Source organism: Sturnus vulgaris, chromosome 3, assembly GCF_052056855.1.
Source record: "Sturnus vulgaris isolate bStuVul1 chromosome 3, bStuVul1.hap1, whole genome shotgun sequence".
NCBI lineage: Eukaryota > Metazoa > Chordata > Aves > Passeriformes > Sturnidae > Sturnus > Sturnus vulgaris.
This window is the reverse complement of record NC_142245.1, coordinates 86,984,190-87,002,218: the sequence shown is the minus strand read 5'-3', so window position 1 is coordinate 87,002,218 and position 18,029 is coordinate 86,984,190. Positions and strand designations below refer to the sequence as shown.

Genomic DNA, 18,029 nt, shown 5'->3' with positions numbered 1-18,029 from the left:
TATGAACGGTGATGCGTCCTGTATATCAAGGTTTCCCTTGTCGATTCTATGTAAACAATTTAATTTCAAGAGAAAAACAAGATTTAATGGCAGACTATTTTTGAAGCATTCATGAAATCTAATGGTGCAGTTTGTCTTTTAGTCTTTATCTCTAAAGTAATTTTTAAAAAGATGATTAAAAGACTACATCAATTGACTTTTAAATCAGAAATCAAGTGTTTTGAGGAAAACATTGTACTTACAAACACATCTGTTTTTCATGATTTGAGAGAAAATCCTATTCACATAATTTCACTATTTTTTCTAATAACTTCTAATGCTGTTACAGGCATAAATTGGTATTAACCAATAATTCAGCTGGTATTCATTTGTCAAAAACTCTTAAATATTTATTCCTCGTATCCAAGACCATTTTCCCTCATGTTCTTATCCCATTCCTGACTTTTGCTATCACCTTTCATATACACCTTTCATATAAGTTTGGGCACAACTTATGTTAACATCATGCAGGTAGTGCTGGATTTGTCCTTCATCGTGAAGCAGAAGTTCACATACATCACTTCTAAATGAGGATAAGATATTTGAAAACCTGTTAATTTGATGGGGGAGGTACATAAACATGCTGAACACAGAAATCACAAAGATGTTTTAGGAAAGTTTACAGAACTTTTAATTAAAGTGCCATCTGCTATGTACAGACATAAAAGAATTTCTTGGACAGAATATGCACAGAGGCATTATGCAATAAGCTTTGCTTCTTCCTGACACCCATCTCAAGTAGTGCAGTGTTTCTTTTCCTCATAGCTGCTCCAGGCCATGGTCTTTCTTGAGTTGCATTGCCATCCTTGCATCCCTAGCTATACTCTGTCCTCCCTTTCATGCCACAGTTCTCAGTTAACAGTATGAGTAGCACGGGGGCAGCTGCATCAATAATATTCCTTCCTCAGCTGTAAGCGTTCATTTTTCTAATAGGTACTTCCATGGAACTCTCTCTACTCGAACCATGTCGTGGTTCATGTCAGCAGTGAAATTTTGCACAAGTTTCACATTATTTCACTCATGGAAGGACTACAGTATCCAGGCAGAAAATAGAGCAGCATGATCTCTCTTGCCATCTACTAACCTCTGCCAGGACTTGTACCAGCATTACTCCCAGTAAATGTACATTTCCTAATGACTTTGAACACTAATGATTGACAATTAAGTGGGACAATGTTAGCATGAACTTTGCTTAACAAAGAAGCATTTTTTGCAACTACCAGCAAATATTTAATTGCCTATTGATATTGTCAACAAATAAGCTGGGGTGTCTTTTCCTGGCTGTTCAACACAAGTCATTCACTAACAATCTGAACTGAACCATTTGAGAAACGTCAAGAAAAATAATTCTAGACAATGGAAATGACAAGATTGGAATGTATTATCAGTCATTTTTCTTTTAGAAATTGAAGAGGAGGGGTTGATAAGGTCAATGAATTACATTACATGTACAGAGGGGCCTTTAAAACATGTTTTGATAGAGAGGAATGTTTCTGTGATTTTCACTGTTATTTGCAATCAAGTTGGAATTGATTGCTAATTCTGCAAATTGTAGCAAAAAGCTATTACATTAACATAAATCTGTTTACAGTATTGCTACACTCTGGATTTAATAATGAATAATAAATTATATTATTAATAGAAATGATAGTAATACTATAAAGATCATTTATTTGAATTTACATTTTTTAAAGGTCATCAGGATGAAAATTCAAGAATGACCTGCTCTAATTGTCAAGTATAGCAGCATAGTATTTTGCCATCTAGAATATGTGACCACTAATCCTTATTTTTGAATTTTAATGCATTGATATTTTCTGATTCTGGAAATATCTGTGATTTCACAACTTGACCATATTAATACTTTTGTCTATATGAGCAAATCCGCTGAAATCACTGCTATATACATTAATAGATCTATTTAAATATTATGCTGATCCATAGTCTCAGAGAAGCAGTGGATTATGGCATGTTTGAATTCCATTTCCTACACTAAAAATCTGAATTCTACTCACAGAAAGTTATTCCAGAGTTAAAACTGATGAAATGAAAAACAGCCCAGATTTTGAAAACAGTCATTTCAGTAGAAGTGGAATTAATTCTGTTTAAAATCTATTAATTTTTAATTTTTTTTAATAGTCATCTGACTTAAAAACTGGAAATTTGTGAAACATAGAAAAAATGGAGCTGTCAAATACTTGACATTTTAAAGTGATTGAATTAATATTTTTCTAAAACAGAATTTTTTAACAATCTCACCAAGAAGTACTAGTACCAGTATTCATATAGTTCTTTTACAGGAATCTGCAGGAAATTACAGTTTGCATTGTACTACATGTTAGTATTAATTAAGATATTGAAAATTAAGGATAGTTTAATTCAACTAATGCTGCAATCATTTTAATTAGTTCTAATGTTAGATGGCCTGAAAGATAAAAAGATATTAGACATTAAAACACAAGAAAAGTTACAGCTGAGATAGTTTTCGTATTTCTGACCTTGAGTGTTTCATGCCTCCATTTTTCCAAAAGCGCTAACGTATTTGCATGAGTTTCTATCATATAACCTTTAGAACAAGTTACTCTTTAAAGCATTTACTAGTGCTATTTTCATACGCACCCACCTGTAAAACTAGATATCTTGCTCATTGAAAGCATAGGGCAAGAAAGAGCAATAAAATTTTTCTGAGGTAAGTTAAAAATGGTTTTCTGTTCCTATAAAATAACTCCTCTGTACATTTTCTTTAAAATGTCATGACTTCAAAGTTTGATAGCTGACAGGCCTGCAGGGTTAGAAGCAAGGTCTGTGAGTCCAATTGCAAAGCTGAGGATTTTTCCCTTTACAAGGTATTGCCTGTAGCCCTGCAGGACTAGTAGGTATTGGACTTAAAAGCAGTGACATTTTTAAATACAGAGTAGATGTACTGGCTTGGGATTAAAACTTGACCATTCTAAGGGTCAGGAGGTGTAATTTTGTAGACAAAAAGGCAATGCTGTGAAGAAAAGCAGCAAATATTTTTATAAGTGCTTAACAGTTAAGCTCGTGCACAGAATAAAAAGTGTGAAGCCATCAATAGTGTAAATCTTAAAAGTAGATCTTATGAAGTATATTGAAATCAGACAAGATACAATAACAAATATCTCTACTGCAGCCTGTATTATGCATTTCTTATATATATGCACACAAACACGTATCTCAATAGAATACTGTAATACATTTCAGGATGTGAGTGTACTTGTAAAATCCCAAGTCTATTCTATAAATTTAAGGACATAAGATATTCTCTCTCATATGAGATAAAACATTAATTCAAAGCAATAAAGATTAAATTCTGTTCAATGTCCACTTATGTTTGCCAAGAAATTAAATTTGTAAGTTTAGGATGTCATAGCACCTCAACTTTATATTGAGACACAGCTAAGATACTGCTGTCTCAGCACTATGTTTTGGGTTTAATATGCCTATAGAATCATAGAATTAGCAAGGCTGGAAAAGACCTCTAAAATCATCACATTCTATTATCAAGCCATCACTGCCAAGTCCACCATTATACCATGTCCCTAAATGCCACATCTAAAAGTCTTTTAAATAACTCCAGGAAGGGTGAGTCTTTTACTTTCTTGGGCATTCTATTGCACTGCTTGACTAGCCTAATCTTCCCTAATGCCAAATCTGAACTCCCCCCTGGTGCAACTTCAAGCCATTTCCTCTTGTCCTGTTACTTGTTGGGAAAAGAAACTGACTCCCACTTCACGACACCCTCCTTTCAGGGAGTTGTAGAGAGCAGCTCCTTTTTCCAGGCTAAACAACTGTGGAATCCTCAGCCAATCCTCACAGGACTTGTGCTCCAGACTCTTAACAAGCCTTGTTGCCCTTCTCTGGACTCGCTCCAGCACCTCAATGTCCTTCTGGTATTGAGGACCCCAGAAGTGGACACAGGATTTGAGGTGTGGCCTCACCAGTGCTGAGCACAGAGGGACAATCACTGCCCTGGTCCTGCTGGCCACACTATTGCTGATACAGGCCGGGGTGCCATTAGCCTTCTTGGCTATCCAGGCACTCTGCTGGCTCATGTTCAGCTGCTGAGAATCTTTCCAGTCACTCTGTCCCAAGCTTGTAGTGCTGTATGGGTTTGTGTAACTGAAGTGAAGGATTTGGAGCTTTACCTTGTTGAACCTCCTGCTGTCATTCTCAGCCAATCGATTCAGTCTGTCAAGATCTCTCTGCACAGCCTTCCCACCCTCCAGCAGATCAACACTCCCACCCAAACTGGTGTCGTCTGTGAATTAATTGAGTTCAATTCCTTCATCCAGAACACTGATAAAGATTTTAAACAGAACCAGCCCCAATACTGAGAACTAAGAAATTTCACTAGTGACCATCTGCAAACATGATTTGACTCCATTGACCACCACTCTCTGGGCCCAGCCATCCAGTTTTTATGTAGTGAACAGTCTATCCATCCAAGCTATAAGTAAATTTCCTCAAGACAATCCTGTGGGAGACAGTATCAAAGGCTTTACTAATGTCCAGGAAAACTACATCTGTAGCCTTTCCCTTATCCACTAGGCAGATCACCTGATTGCAAACGATCAGGTTGGTTAGGCAGGACCTGACTTTTCTAAATCCTTGTTGGCTGGTCCTCATCTAGGGTCCTGTTTGCTCTGTACCTGCTGTATGATGGCCCTCAGGATAATCTATCTGCTTCATGACCTTCCTCAGCATCAAGGCCATGCTAACAGGCCTGTAGTTCTCTGTATCCTCCTGGTCTACCTTGTAGCTGGAAGTCACATTTGCCAACTTCCAGTCACTTGACACTGCCCTGGTTAGCCAGGAATGCTGGTAAATAATTGTAAGTGTATCAGTAAACATTTGCACCAGCTCCTTCAATATGCTTTAGAGGATTCCATCTGTTGCTGATGTGTTTTTAGTTGTTTTTTACAACAGTAGCCAGATTAAGTTCTACTTGGGCTTTAGCCCTTCTAATTTTCTCCTTATATGATCTCATGGCATCCTTGTAGTCTTTCTGAGTAGCTCGCCCTTCTTTCAAAGGCAATACACTCCCTTTTTCACCCTGAGTTCCAGCCAAAGCCCTGTGTTCAAACAGAGCAGTCTTTTCCTCCAGTTTGTCTTTTGGCATACAGTAATGGCCTGCTCCTGCACTTTTAAGATTTCCTTCTTGAGGAATGTCTGGTCTTCCTGGACTCCTTTTCTCTTCAGGACTTTGGTGACACTTCCAAGCTAGATGAACCATCATCCTTGCTGTTGTTCAGTTCCACATGCAAAGCCTCAAACTATTAGGCCAGGGCACTTGAAAAGTCACAGAGAAAATGTGCCTGCTGTTCTGGACAGGAACTTGTTGCCATTGCTCCTATCTCTTAAGTAACTGTGTTCAGCCAGAGTGAAAGTGGACAAGGAATCCTCCATATTGTGCATCCTGTCTGCCTGACAGACCTGTCACAGGGAAAGTATGGTGAACTTCCAGTGGTGTTTCTCTCTCTTTCACACTGTCAGTAATCAAAGGAATTCCTCTTCGTGGGTGCACCTTCTGCAGAGCACACCCTGCAGCTGACTCCTGAGTGTCAGCATGTTCCCTCTGGAGCACCGTGCCCAGCTGCATCGGTCCTGCTGGCTACAGAGCTTAGAGAGGTTGCAGCTTTCTGCCAGGAGGATGCCACTGCTTCCTGATTGAGCTTTCAGGGCTTCTGTGCGTTTCTGCATACCCTGCACCAACTGCCATGTCATTCCCTGACTGGTAGTGCTCCCTAAGGGATTCTTTTATGGGAGGCTGCTTGGTCACTGCTGCTTCTGGCCCTTTCCAGGAATTGTCAGCCACTGCCACACAAACTGCCGGCTCCTGGCAGCTCTCTTAGCTCCCCTGATATTCTCCTGGTTTGGGAAACCCCACTGAGCACTGCACTGGAGAGCACCCCTGCTAGTTGTGCCAGCAGTGGAGATGCTCACCTCAGAGACTTACAGGCAATGTGAAACAAGCAGCAGACTGAAATGCAATTCATTTGAAAGCAAATCCTTTAAACCAGGAATAATAATTTAAGCTTAAACTGGGCTGGACAGGGAAAATATTAGTCTAGCCTCAGCATCCTGCCTGCTACAGAGTCTGTTAACAAATGCTTAGAAGAGTACTTAATAGCAAGGTAGTTATTTAGCAGCAATTTGCCTGGTATGCATCCTAAATTCCAATAGGCTTGAGATCTATAGGCAGATTTTTTATCTTTGTGTGCTCTAGCCTTAAAAGATTTTTATTGTCTGTGAGTTTATCCAATCACTCTTTCAGTTCATATAATCTTCTGTCATTTATAACCTCCTATGGTGACAATTTCAATCATTTAACTATGCCTTGTGAGGAAAAAAAAGTGCCTCCTATTATTTGTTTTAAATATCCAACCTAATAACTTCATTTAATGCCTTTAGATTATATATTACAAGGAATAATAATAATTTCTGGTTCACTTTTACCATTGCACTCTTAGAAACATTATCAGAGCTCCCTCAACTACCTCCTACCCAGACTGGAGGGACTTACCTTATAGAAGCTGTCCCATGTTCTCCAGAGATCCCTCTAGTTCCACTCTAGTTAGAGCTAGGAAGAGATCAGAACTGCGTGCTGCAATCAAAATGTGGGCATACTGCAGACTTTTTTAGAGCAGCATAGTCATATTTTCTGTTTCGCTATTTCCAAACCCCTGCCGAAAACTAATATAACTGAAGAACACATCATGCACTTGACATGCTCCAGCATCTTTGAATTAAAATATATGCATGAGTTTTCTCTAGTGCATAGTCAATAAAAAGATGTTTGCTTATATGTAATTTTAGGTATCATTTAGCTGTCTGAGAGATCAAAACACAGTGCCAGGTTCTGATGTGAGTTATACTGAGGATATTCCATTGAAGTTGACAGGTCCAATCAATATACAGCATGAGGCAGATTCATGACATTCCCTGAATACTATACATGTACAGACAATAATTGCAACTGCTCTCATTATGTAATTTCTAGGATATATGTTCTAGCTAGTAAGTTTCATGTACTATGTAGTCTGTATGCAATTCAGATCAAGTAGTGTAATCCAAATTAATTGTATTCTTTATTTATTGCACTTTTAAAACATCAAGTAGCGTAAGAACATAACAGAATGTAAATTACTTCAAAATGTAAGAAGGCTCTGTAGCAGTTTCTCTTTGTAATACTATGTCTGACTGAAGGGAAAGGTATTTCAGATTTGGAGTTTTCAGCTAAAGCATGCCACATCTATGTGACACACCACAGACAGACAGGCATCATGAGATGTGGTTTTTATGCCAATGAGAGCAAAAAGCTGCAACATTACCTGAATAATTTTACTCTATATGTTTTAGATACATGTGTTTTCAATATCCTAAGTGATACAGTATTATAAACATCAAAAGTGCTGCAAGCGTCTCTACCTCTATGTGAAGAGAGAAGGAAACAAGTATAGCACTGTATTTGGTTGTATTTCTTTTGAATCTAGAAGTAATTTACCTTCATATTTTAGTTTTGGCTTCCAGTCCTAGGGCTAATCTCTGCCTTATGTTGAGATTCAGTATGACACTGTCTGTCTGTTTCAACGCTTTCATAAAGGCACAAGAGCTACCTAATCATTAGTGTATAAACATTAATTATTGTAGGACGCTTTTTTCAGTCCTTTTCTACCATATCTGAAGGCTGAAGATCATGTCAACTTTGTCAGTGGACAAAAAACAACCCCATTGTTACAACTCTTGTACCTGTAGAGTACTGGTGCTGTTTCCCATCAGGAAGACACACACAAACAAAAAATTTCTGAGGAGATGAAAGTGGATAGGCTAGTAATCTTTACTCATTTGTTCAGACAGGCACTTTTTTGGCACCTACTTAAGGCACATACTCCCCAACACCTCCTCTGTCCCCTTTTTTTAGACTGGGGGGAAAAAAGCCACTTGTCCAATCTCTTAAACAATTTATTCAGTTTTTAATGCCAGCAGTCACATTGGTCTAAACATTCTAGCTGGCATGTGACTAGCTGAAATGGATTTACCAGAGGAGTAAGAGGACATATCTTGTATTGTTCAGGGCAGTAAATTTTTCTGAGACTTCCAGATACATAATTGTTACTACAAATTCAAATTATCTGTTGCATTGTGAATGCATCAAACATATTGTACATGTGCAGATTAAATGTGAAACATGTCCACAGGATCCACTTGTCGGCCGTGAGGACCACAGTGGCCTCCTCTGCAATACATGCCCTTTTACTGTTGAGTGGCCACAATCCCTAGTACATAAAGCTGGCTGTTCAGACGTGGCACAGTGCAGACCATCACTCTTTCCCCAGCATCTGCTTTTATGTTTTGTCCACTGTGATGCATGTGTGCTTCTCCCAGGCACTCCTAGCCAAAACCTCAGTGAAACACTTGAGGTGTTATCTCCAGAGATAATCACCATCAGCTGGCTGTTCTTCAGGAAACACTACCATCACACAGATGTGAAGAGGTAGTAAAAACAAATGAGTTAGCTGTAATTTACCTTTCTGGGCAGTTGGTTGGTAAATACAAACACTCAGGGAGATTCAGGTGAGCAGTTCCTCACATGGCCAGAGTCCAAAGAAGCTACATTCACACCATTTTGAGTTTGGAAGCTGAGCAGACACATTAGTAAGTCCCGAGGTAATTAACCTGACTGAAAGACAAGAACCTCAGTACTAAGAAAAACTTAGAAGAGGCTAAAAAATGCACTAAGGAGGTGTCTCTTGCATTCTCTTTTTCTTTAACAAGAGAACCTCAATTTCCTAAATCAGTACTTGACTTTGTTCGACTCTAACCACAGTGATTTTCCCACATCTTAAAATAAAAATAAAAATCGTTGAGACAAAAAAGATGCATTACTTTATAGTGATATAGAGGTTAGCCCTGTGAATTATAATTTTCAATATATATTTTATGTCTACCAGCTTAGCAACATCAAGATTGTTTAGTTTTGGTTTATAACTAGGTCATAAAAACGATAAAAAAAACCTTTGTGTTTAGCTGTATTGCATTACATTTGCTCATAGCTAGGCATATACAAAGTCAGTGCATCTCAACTGCTGGCTCAGATTTGTTGCATTGCCCCATTTTAATGAATTTTCAGTTATTTTATGAGATAGGGAGATACCCACCACTCAATCCTTAATGGGCTTTGCCAGACCTCCTCTCCAGCCGTTGTAAAACTCTGGAGAATCTAAAATCCAGAGGTTCTTTTGAGTTTTATGTTAAGCTGGCCATCAAGTCTTCTAACATGCTCAGAAGAACCTTATCATCAACTTTCATCAAGGTACTTATGCAGGTTTTCTCTGTCAGTCTTGACTGTGGCCTTTACTTAACAGTGAATTGGCTGATGCATGAAACATGGACAGCACATGTATGAAGCTCTATTCTATAGGGTTTTTGTCTAATAGTTCAATGGTTAGAAAGCCCACCCAGGATGGGAGAGACCCAAGGTGGGGATCTCATCATTGCAAGATTCAGAACCTTTTCGAGAGGAATGAATCTCTGTGCTGTAGGAATGAAATCTCCATGCTATAAGAATGAAATCTTTAGGCTGTAGGGCATTTTGGAGTAAGGAGGCTACTCTAATTCCCCCTATTCACCAGTAATCCTATTATTTCCTATTATAGCTAAATATTCGTTCTCTGAAAGGGAAAGACTACTGTTTTACATTCTGTAGTTAAGGCTTTTGCTGAAGAGAAAACACCTAACCAAAGATGTAAGGCATCAGTCCCAGCAACCCCTTGTCACCTCAAACTGGCTTATTACTGTGTCCAGTTTCAGTTAGGAGCCAATACCGAGCTATATGCCTTTTCCTACTGAGGTATTTGTATCAAATGTATTTTTAATGTGCAGCCTGAAAACCAGTGAAACATTTGGTGCAGATTCAGTCAGGATGCATGCTGACTCACCAAAGAGAGAATAGGGAGATAAGGATTACTCTTATTGAAGTTGTTGTTAATTGGCCAGTCAGGTACAAAAGATAATATCTGATCTCAAAAAGTAACATCTCTAAGAAAGAAAACGAATACGTATTTTAATTAAAAGAGGTGGTCAGATAATCTCCCAAATAAGAAAGAAATCAATGCATTTGAAGAAAAACAGATTAGATCTGTTTAGGCTTCTGGGAAGGACTTACAAAAAAAGGACTGGTTATAAAAAGCAAGTGTCTTACACAAGAAAAAGGACATAACCTGAGGCCTAACATATAGAGAAAACAGAACTCTTTTTAAGCTGAATTCTTAAGAAATCTTGCTGAAAGGGGAGACATAATCTCCATGTCAGTAGAGCAAATGTTTGTTTTATTTTATTTCTTTTTTTTCTTATAAACATTTGTAACTGTGTCCTATTTTTTTTTGTTTGTTTTATCTCAGTCTGACTTGAGTTAAGTTTGTTTTCAAAACGTGAGGAGACAGAAAAAGGTCTTTACTTTTCTTTAGAATTATGCCTTAAGGCAATAATTTATCTCCAATTGCCATGTGCCAACATGCCACAGCACGTTCTGCAGAGAACCCATGGGTAACAGTTGTGGGATACACAGTAGGATTGTGTAAGAGCAGCAGGTGGTATCACAAGATACAGGGGAGGACATGCTGACGACCATGAGGGTTCTTAGTCGTGTAGCTAAGATATGAAGGAACAAATATGAAGCCTGAGCATCTTCAGAGAACATAATACTGAAGTTTGAATGCTCAATCTGCAGAGTAAATAACATTGAACAGGGCAGAAACTGGAATGCAGATGCCAAACCCTGTCTCCTTCCATTATGGCTACAAAGTCCATGCTTTGCTTTACCTTCTGACCCAGTGCATAATTCTACTTCAACAAGAAGGGGGTGAGGGTGCTCTTACTTCAGAATATGCTGTAGGTTGGGGTTAGGTCATCTGCTGCAAATCTTTATTCTACACCCCTCAAAAACAGCGTGAATTTGAACTCACATCTTCTCAGAACCATTGAGCTGTGAGATAAAATGGAGACTCTCCACTGTCCATCTTTGAGGTGAACTTAACTGGAGATTTTGAAAGGTAGTGTGTAAATATGTAGCTCCAAAGGAGAGCTCAGCTCTCACATGCATCACCACAGCAGTGAGCATCATTTCAGGGTCTGACCCCTTAACCTATTTGCTTCTGCCATTCTTATTATGTGTCTTAACTGTTTTCCTACATTATGATCTGGAGTCTGATCCAAAGCATGCTTTGAGGAGGTTGGACATGGAGTGGTTTTAGCTTTTTCTGCCCATGTAATGTAGGATAGCGTAGGATGTTGTAACAGTAACACTCATGGAAGCCCAGTCTCTTCTCTTCCCCTCAATTCTGTTTCACACCTGTTCCTCTCCCTGGTGATCATGCTGGCCTTGAAACTTGAACTAATGACACTGTGCTTTATTGCTTGTCTTTTGGAAGAAACATTAAAAATAGATACCAGGGGTTGGCATTCTTAATTTCCAGGATGAACTTCTGAGCCCGTAACCTTTCTCAGCCTCTGGCCATAGACAATTTACAAGGTTCCTTTATGCTAGGAGTCCATGTGAATTATAGTACAGTATGAAAGATTTTGTAAGTTGGTCAACTGGAAAGCAGTACGTGACAATTTTCCCTAGTTCATCATAAAGCTACATGCATATTTATAGTCTAAACAAAAGAACATGAAAGGTTTTACTGATTTTGTGAGGAGTGTGTTGCATTAAGAGTATAGGAATTGGGTGGAAAAGAAACTCTTTTGCTTTCCAGCTTGTCCTCAGAGATCAAAGCTGGATGCAGCTAGGCTTAATTTCTGATTATAACCAATTCAGCACTGTAAGTCTGATTGCATTCGATGAGATCTCAGATGCACCAGTACTGTGGGTTTCATTCTCAATTGCAGAATCATCAATTGTATGGTTAACCAGTTCAACCCTGTAAATCTGGTCAAGGTAAATAAGAACTTTAATGAACACAGATTCACAAATAATGTGGTTTACTGTTAAAACACTAAGTCTGATCAAGTTCAATAGGAACTTTTGTGAACATAGATTCACAAATAGTATGGTTTGTCAGTTTGTCACAATAAGTCTGGTTGAGTTTGATAAGAACTTTGCTTTACAGAGTTTCTAAGAACTTGACAAGATTTCCTAGACAAGATAGGAAGGGACAGGGTAACCTGGGAGGGAATTAGGGCCTCTTGTCTGCACCAGTCATTCTGGAGATCCATGAGGAAAGAAGACAGTTCTGAAAAATTCTGTACAGATAACAACATCTTTTGGCAGTCTGTACACAGGGGGAATGCCCAAATGCTTCAATTGTGCTTTCTCTGAGACCATCTGCAGAGTCAGACAGAGGTAAAGCCACAGAAAGTGATTGATTTCCCTCCAAGTTTTTGATGCACCGATACTCATCTTCTTAGGAGATTTCCTCTATCATTTTGAGAAAGGGGGCAAATGGTCTCGTTCAAACACAATCCACTAGGCTTGTTAGGACACAGAAATAGAGCTGAAGGATTGTTGTTTATCCAGTGTTCAAAAAAAAAAGAATGAATCTCATAACTCAAATAATGATAAGTCTGTGGAGTAGCAGTAGTATGGAGGACCACTAATCAAGAATTATGCAGTAGGAGGCAGGGAACTTCTAGTATTTGTTTCATCCCGGTTTTGTCATATAATTTATTTAGAATTTCTTTTCGTTTTGCACATTGATACACTTGCAGTATGCTATTAGAAGGGCAACTGTTGATTGCAGCACAGTTCAAACATACCGTGTGTTAGATCATGCCCTAAACTGTATGGATAGGGAAATATAGGAATTAATAAAATATTACCACAAGCATTAATACTCATGTCCATAACTCTCCTTTTGATGAATCATTTATTTATAGTAGCCAAACATAACCAAGCCAATTTTTGATCCTTCCTGCAAAACTTTCTTTAAGTTGTATATTATTAGAAAGTTAATCTAACAATGTATGCTTGTAACTACAGTGACTCTGTTACAAATCCTACCTTTTAGGGTTTAATGTCTCTAGTTTAAATCATATTAAAATCAAACTTGGTTTTCAGCCCAGATGCATGTTTGTTTTACAAAACAATTATTTATATAGGATTTACTTTTAATATAAAGAGCAGTGAGAAAATTAAATTTTCAAAGATTTCTGTTTTCTTTGACAAAAAAAGATATTCACAAGTATGTCTTGGAGGATAATTTAACAACTCAATGTCTGAATTGGAAAAGTGGCCTTAGTCTTTGGAAAAATGAACTCCCTATAACATTCTGGTTGGAAATCCAATTGCAAGATATTCATCACCCAACTCATTCTTCTAATACCACACAAATGCAGACATCATTTGTGGGACATTTACAGTATTTTAGACACATAGTCTTAAGGCAGTTGGTTTTTTTCAAATTTATTTTATTTTCATTTCCACAATTATTTTTTTTTATTCTCTGAGGGAAAGAAAGCCCTAAGTCATAATGACCTAATGTTAATTGTATTAACAATTTCAGAGTTAACAATACTTTTTGAACTGCAATTTAATGTGTGACATTATTAAGGAAAGTGTGTTCATATCCACATGTTCTTCATCCTATTTTTTGTCCTCTTTTTCCTTTGTATTACTTTTTTTTCTTTTTACTTTAGGAAAGACACTGGTGATAAAGCAGGTCTTGCCATATACTGCTGATAGGAATAAGACTGATCACAGAGGAAATTGTGCATGCTAAAAGTTAGGTCATGTCTCAGATGTATGAACATGCACAACTGCAAGGAAACTCCTGCAGTTGAGCCTTCCCTATGACTTCCCTGGGATTTTAGGTCTGGGTGTAAAGAAGCAAGCAGGTGTGGGAAGAACTTTATCTTCACTAATGTGCCAGCTAGCACATCTGAACTGGCACAGTGATATTTATTACCTGCTATTCATAAGGGCCATGAGCTTTTTTCTTGCCTTTTGCTAGCTGAAAACTTCTGATGTTTGCATTTTCCATGTGCTTCTTATCATTATATGTAATTCTTTACTGAGAATGGAGTTGGAATACCAAACTCTGTCCAAAAGGGAAAACAGTATCTAGTTGAACTGAAAAAAAAAATATAGACATGTACATACACAAGAATTAAGAAGAATTAAAATCATCTTAGCAGAAATAATATTATAATTTCTTAAATTCTGTGTAGTTTGCTTTCTATAAAGCTGTAATTAAATACTAAAATAACAGTTTCTTGCTGTTATTTAAGTAATATAACAAAAAGCTTTCTTATCCTAATTTAACCACAATTATCAATCAGCAAAGAAGTTACTAGAGTAGGCTACCATCGTAGATGTGTAGCAAAATGTTAACTCTTTGTTTATGATGATCAAAACCCAGGCAACTACTCGGATCACTAGTTGCTAGTCTGGGAAAAAGTGTTTGCTTAGGTGTTGTTAGCTTCCTTTATCTCACAGTCTCCATTAAAAAAGTTAAAATCTTGCATTTGAAAAATATTTCTTCAAAATACACTAATAAATAGTGTATGGTATGAGGTGAAGTCCTTTATTGAGTGAGTGTGTCTGATAACAAAGTCAAAACTGATTTTTATAAATCAGAAGGTTAAAGTAAAGAAAGCAAGGCAATTAGTAAAAAATGAATACTATTAATTATAAAAAAAAAGTAAGTGGTTAACCATGTCATGAGACCAAGACAAATACTGCAAAATAAGGGAAACAGTAGCTAGAATATAAAGTGTGGCCTGATTGTCGTTGTCAGATAGGCAGTTGTGTCGTAAGTGAATTTTTTGTTTTACAGAGATTGCCCTGTCTTATAAACCACATTTTCATTTTGATATCTGTAATGTAATTTTTTTCAATAGTGAGCATAATTATGCAATATTGTGTAATACATTATGTGAGTAAAACTCACATTTTTTTCCTTCTATAGAATACACTACTAAAATAATTTTCTATATATAATTTAGCCATTGTTTTTATTGCATAGAGCTAGGATGTTCACCTTAAACTCTGACAGGGTACTGAAAAGGCACTCCCACATTCCACTAGCTGCAAGACTACTTGGAGAAGGGCACATTTACAGATGTGGAGCTGAGGATGCTCTTGGTCCATATGCCATATTAGCCATAGATCCCTAGGCCCAAATTACATCCTACTTAGAGTTTTTGGCCCCGTATTTCCCTGATTCCCTTGCTTTTTTCCCTGCTTCAACTGCAGGATGACACAAGATCTGCAATGGTGAATCTATGCTTCTTGGGAATTCCTTTGCTTCTATCATGGGAGTTCTGCCAGGTTGATTAAATCATCTGTAACTCAGTAGAAGAGTACAAAAATTGCCAATAATGGGCATGAACCTACATCTATATTTGCTAGATATTTTCAATCCAGTAATTTCCCTTGATATAAATAGAACATGTGTTAATAGTACCTGTCACTCCTTTATAGCTTTCTGCATAACAAGAAAGATCCACAGGAATAATAGGTGCCCTTTTGCATATTCATATGATAACCCTAAATGTTAGACACATAGTCAAAGAAAATCACACCAAAAGCTGAAGCTTAGATGAAGCTTCTAAGTATGAGACAGATTCTGGCTAGACCAGAAGAGTTGCATTACAAGGACAGATCATAGATGGAGTACTTCATAAAAAGTGTTGCATTGAGATGTACTAAATGCAATATATCAGTTTTAATTCCATATTTCCATTCTTTATTTACTTATACCTAAAACCAAATTGTTACTTTATGTCAACAAGTCAAAATTACCAGCATCTCTGAGGGAATTAGTAATCATGCACTTGCTGTTCTGCTGGCATAAGCCTCATGCAACAAATTTCAGTTACACTTTTCTTCTGGTCCTGCTCATTACTCAGTCTCTTTCATGGACTTAGTATAACATTCTGTGCAGCTTCTGTTAGCTGTAATTTCAACAGACTACAAATATATTTATTATTGAGGCTTCTTTTTCTTTTTAACTGCACTGATTAGAAGAGAGGGAAGGAACTTACTTAATGAATTTTGATCTGCAAAATATAAAAAACATAGTGCTGTGAAGCAAGAAATTGAAGTGTATCACTGAAAAAAATGAACAATGAAACGTAAAAAAGTGTCCATATTAGACTGACTCTTCTCCTCCCATGATGTCTTATTTTGGAATCCAGTGAGACAGCTTTGCTCATTTCAGACTGCTTTTGAAAATTCTACAAAATTTTCAGTAGTATTTAAAATTTTTTGCAAAATATATATTGTATTTGTGGCTCAGTTACTCTATGACTTGAAATTTGTATTTGTGCAAGTGACTTGAAGAACTGAATGAGCCAGTGTAAACCTGCTGGCCTGCCCATTATTTATAGTGCTTTAAATATAATTACATTTTTAAATTATTTATTATGTTTTAAACTAAACTGGTGTCTGTGATTTTATAATTAGAATTTGTTTAACTCTTGTGCATTGGACACTGTCTGCAAGGATTTAGTGCTAACGATGTATTGTGCATCCAATGTTTTTCAGCATAGGGTGAATTCAATTTATTAAATCTTATTCTCAGGATGAATATTACCATCCTTTTGTTTTTAAATATGTCAATTTCTCTTAAGCTATCAATCCTTAATATTTAATCAGCAAAGATAAATACATTTCATTTGGCCTTAACTGTGTGGCACAACAAGAGAAAAGATAAGAAAGCTTAAAAAATAAACTGTTGAAGTTTTCCAGAAGATAATGCTTCTGAGTTTAAAATATGTAACTCTATTTTTGAAAGTGGATGTTGATTTAGCCTGTGGCTCTCTGAAAGACACAATTTGCAAGGGAAAGCTAATAAACTGCTTTAGTGGCTTGAAGAATTGGTGATTTTCTCTCAATTGTTTCCCTCAGTCGCTGTTTGTTTTGTTTATTACAGGACTCTGTTTCGAAGACAATAGTGTGTAAGGGTTACAGCTGGTGTGTTCAAAAACTAGTGGCACAAAATGCTGAGGTGGCCTGGGGTGAACTGCACTCTGAGAGCAGGCTTGGTATAACAAATTGCCTTTGCATGAGGGCCCTGGCATATAGAATCACTTACAGAGGTGTGTTGTCAAGGCAAAAGAGGTGAAAGAAGGGTGGTCACAGGGACTGGAAATTTTTATTCTCCCTCCTTGTTTCTTCGACCTTCATTTTTCTTTTCTTTTTTTTTTTTTAAGTCATGTAGTGACCTGAGGTGAAATGGACAGGAATTGACAGCACACATGCTGCTGCTGGCAGCAGAGTCACTGCAGTTGCTCCTTGGACATGAAAGGAGGAGAAAAAAGATGAAAGAAACCCAGTTGTTCTCTAAATATAACACATGTAAAGATAATATGTTTGCTTTAGTTGAAAACAGCCCCTTTTTCCTGTAGAAAATATTTTTCCCTCCCCACTGCAGTTCAGGAAACAGGAGAGATGATTTTTTGTCTCTCCCTCTCCTTCTCCTTGCTTGCACAAAGAAAACGTGGGTTGATACCATTTTTATTGTTCTGCTGGGGTGGGTTTCAGACCTCGCATTAGCATATTGAATGTCTAATTGAATTCGGGGGCTGTGTTAATCATCATGTTTTGTTTAGGGGTGGTTGGTGAGAGGTGCCACCAAACGATCGCTTAGGCTTGGGGTTAGCTTGGTGCTGCCACCCCACGAAAAAGAATCCAGAAGAGGGAGGGAGCCAGGGAAAGGCGAGTTGGCTGAGTGATGTCTGGAGGGCGAACTCGTGTGTCTCTTTGGTGATGTGTGCTGCTGTACTGAAATCCACCCCTCTGCTGGAGCTAAGGCAAGAGTTGGAGGCATCTGATGCTGCCGTTTCCAGGGTGAAATTTCTAAGGCTGCTAGCTAAAAACAACAACCAAAAAAATCCCAAATCCTCAGCAAAAATAGCAGTCGGAACAGAAGATCCGGCATCTCCCGGTCCAACTGGCATAACCCAGACAGACGTTTGAGAACCACATGCTTTTAACCTAGCCACACACACGAAAGGGGGGGGTGGGG

The 18,029-nt window shown here is 37.7% G+C and overlaps 1 protein-coding gene across 14 annotated transcripts in view; it reads left to right on the top strand.

The window, feature by feature from the left end:
* Positions 1-18,029, top strand: part of ADGRB3 (adhesion G protein-coupled receptor B3) — a 440,618-nt gene that overhangs the window by 324,943 nt on the left and 97,646 nt on the right. The gene's annotated exons all lie outside the window — the stretch shown is intronic.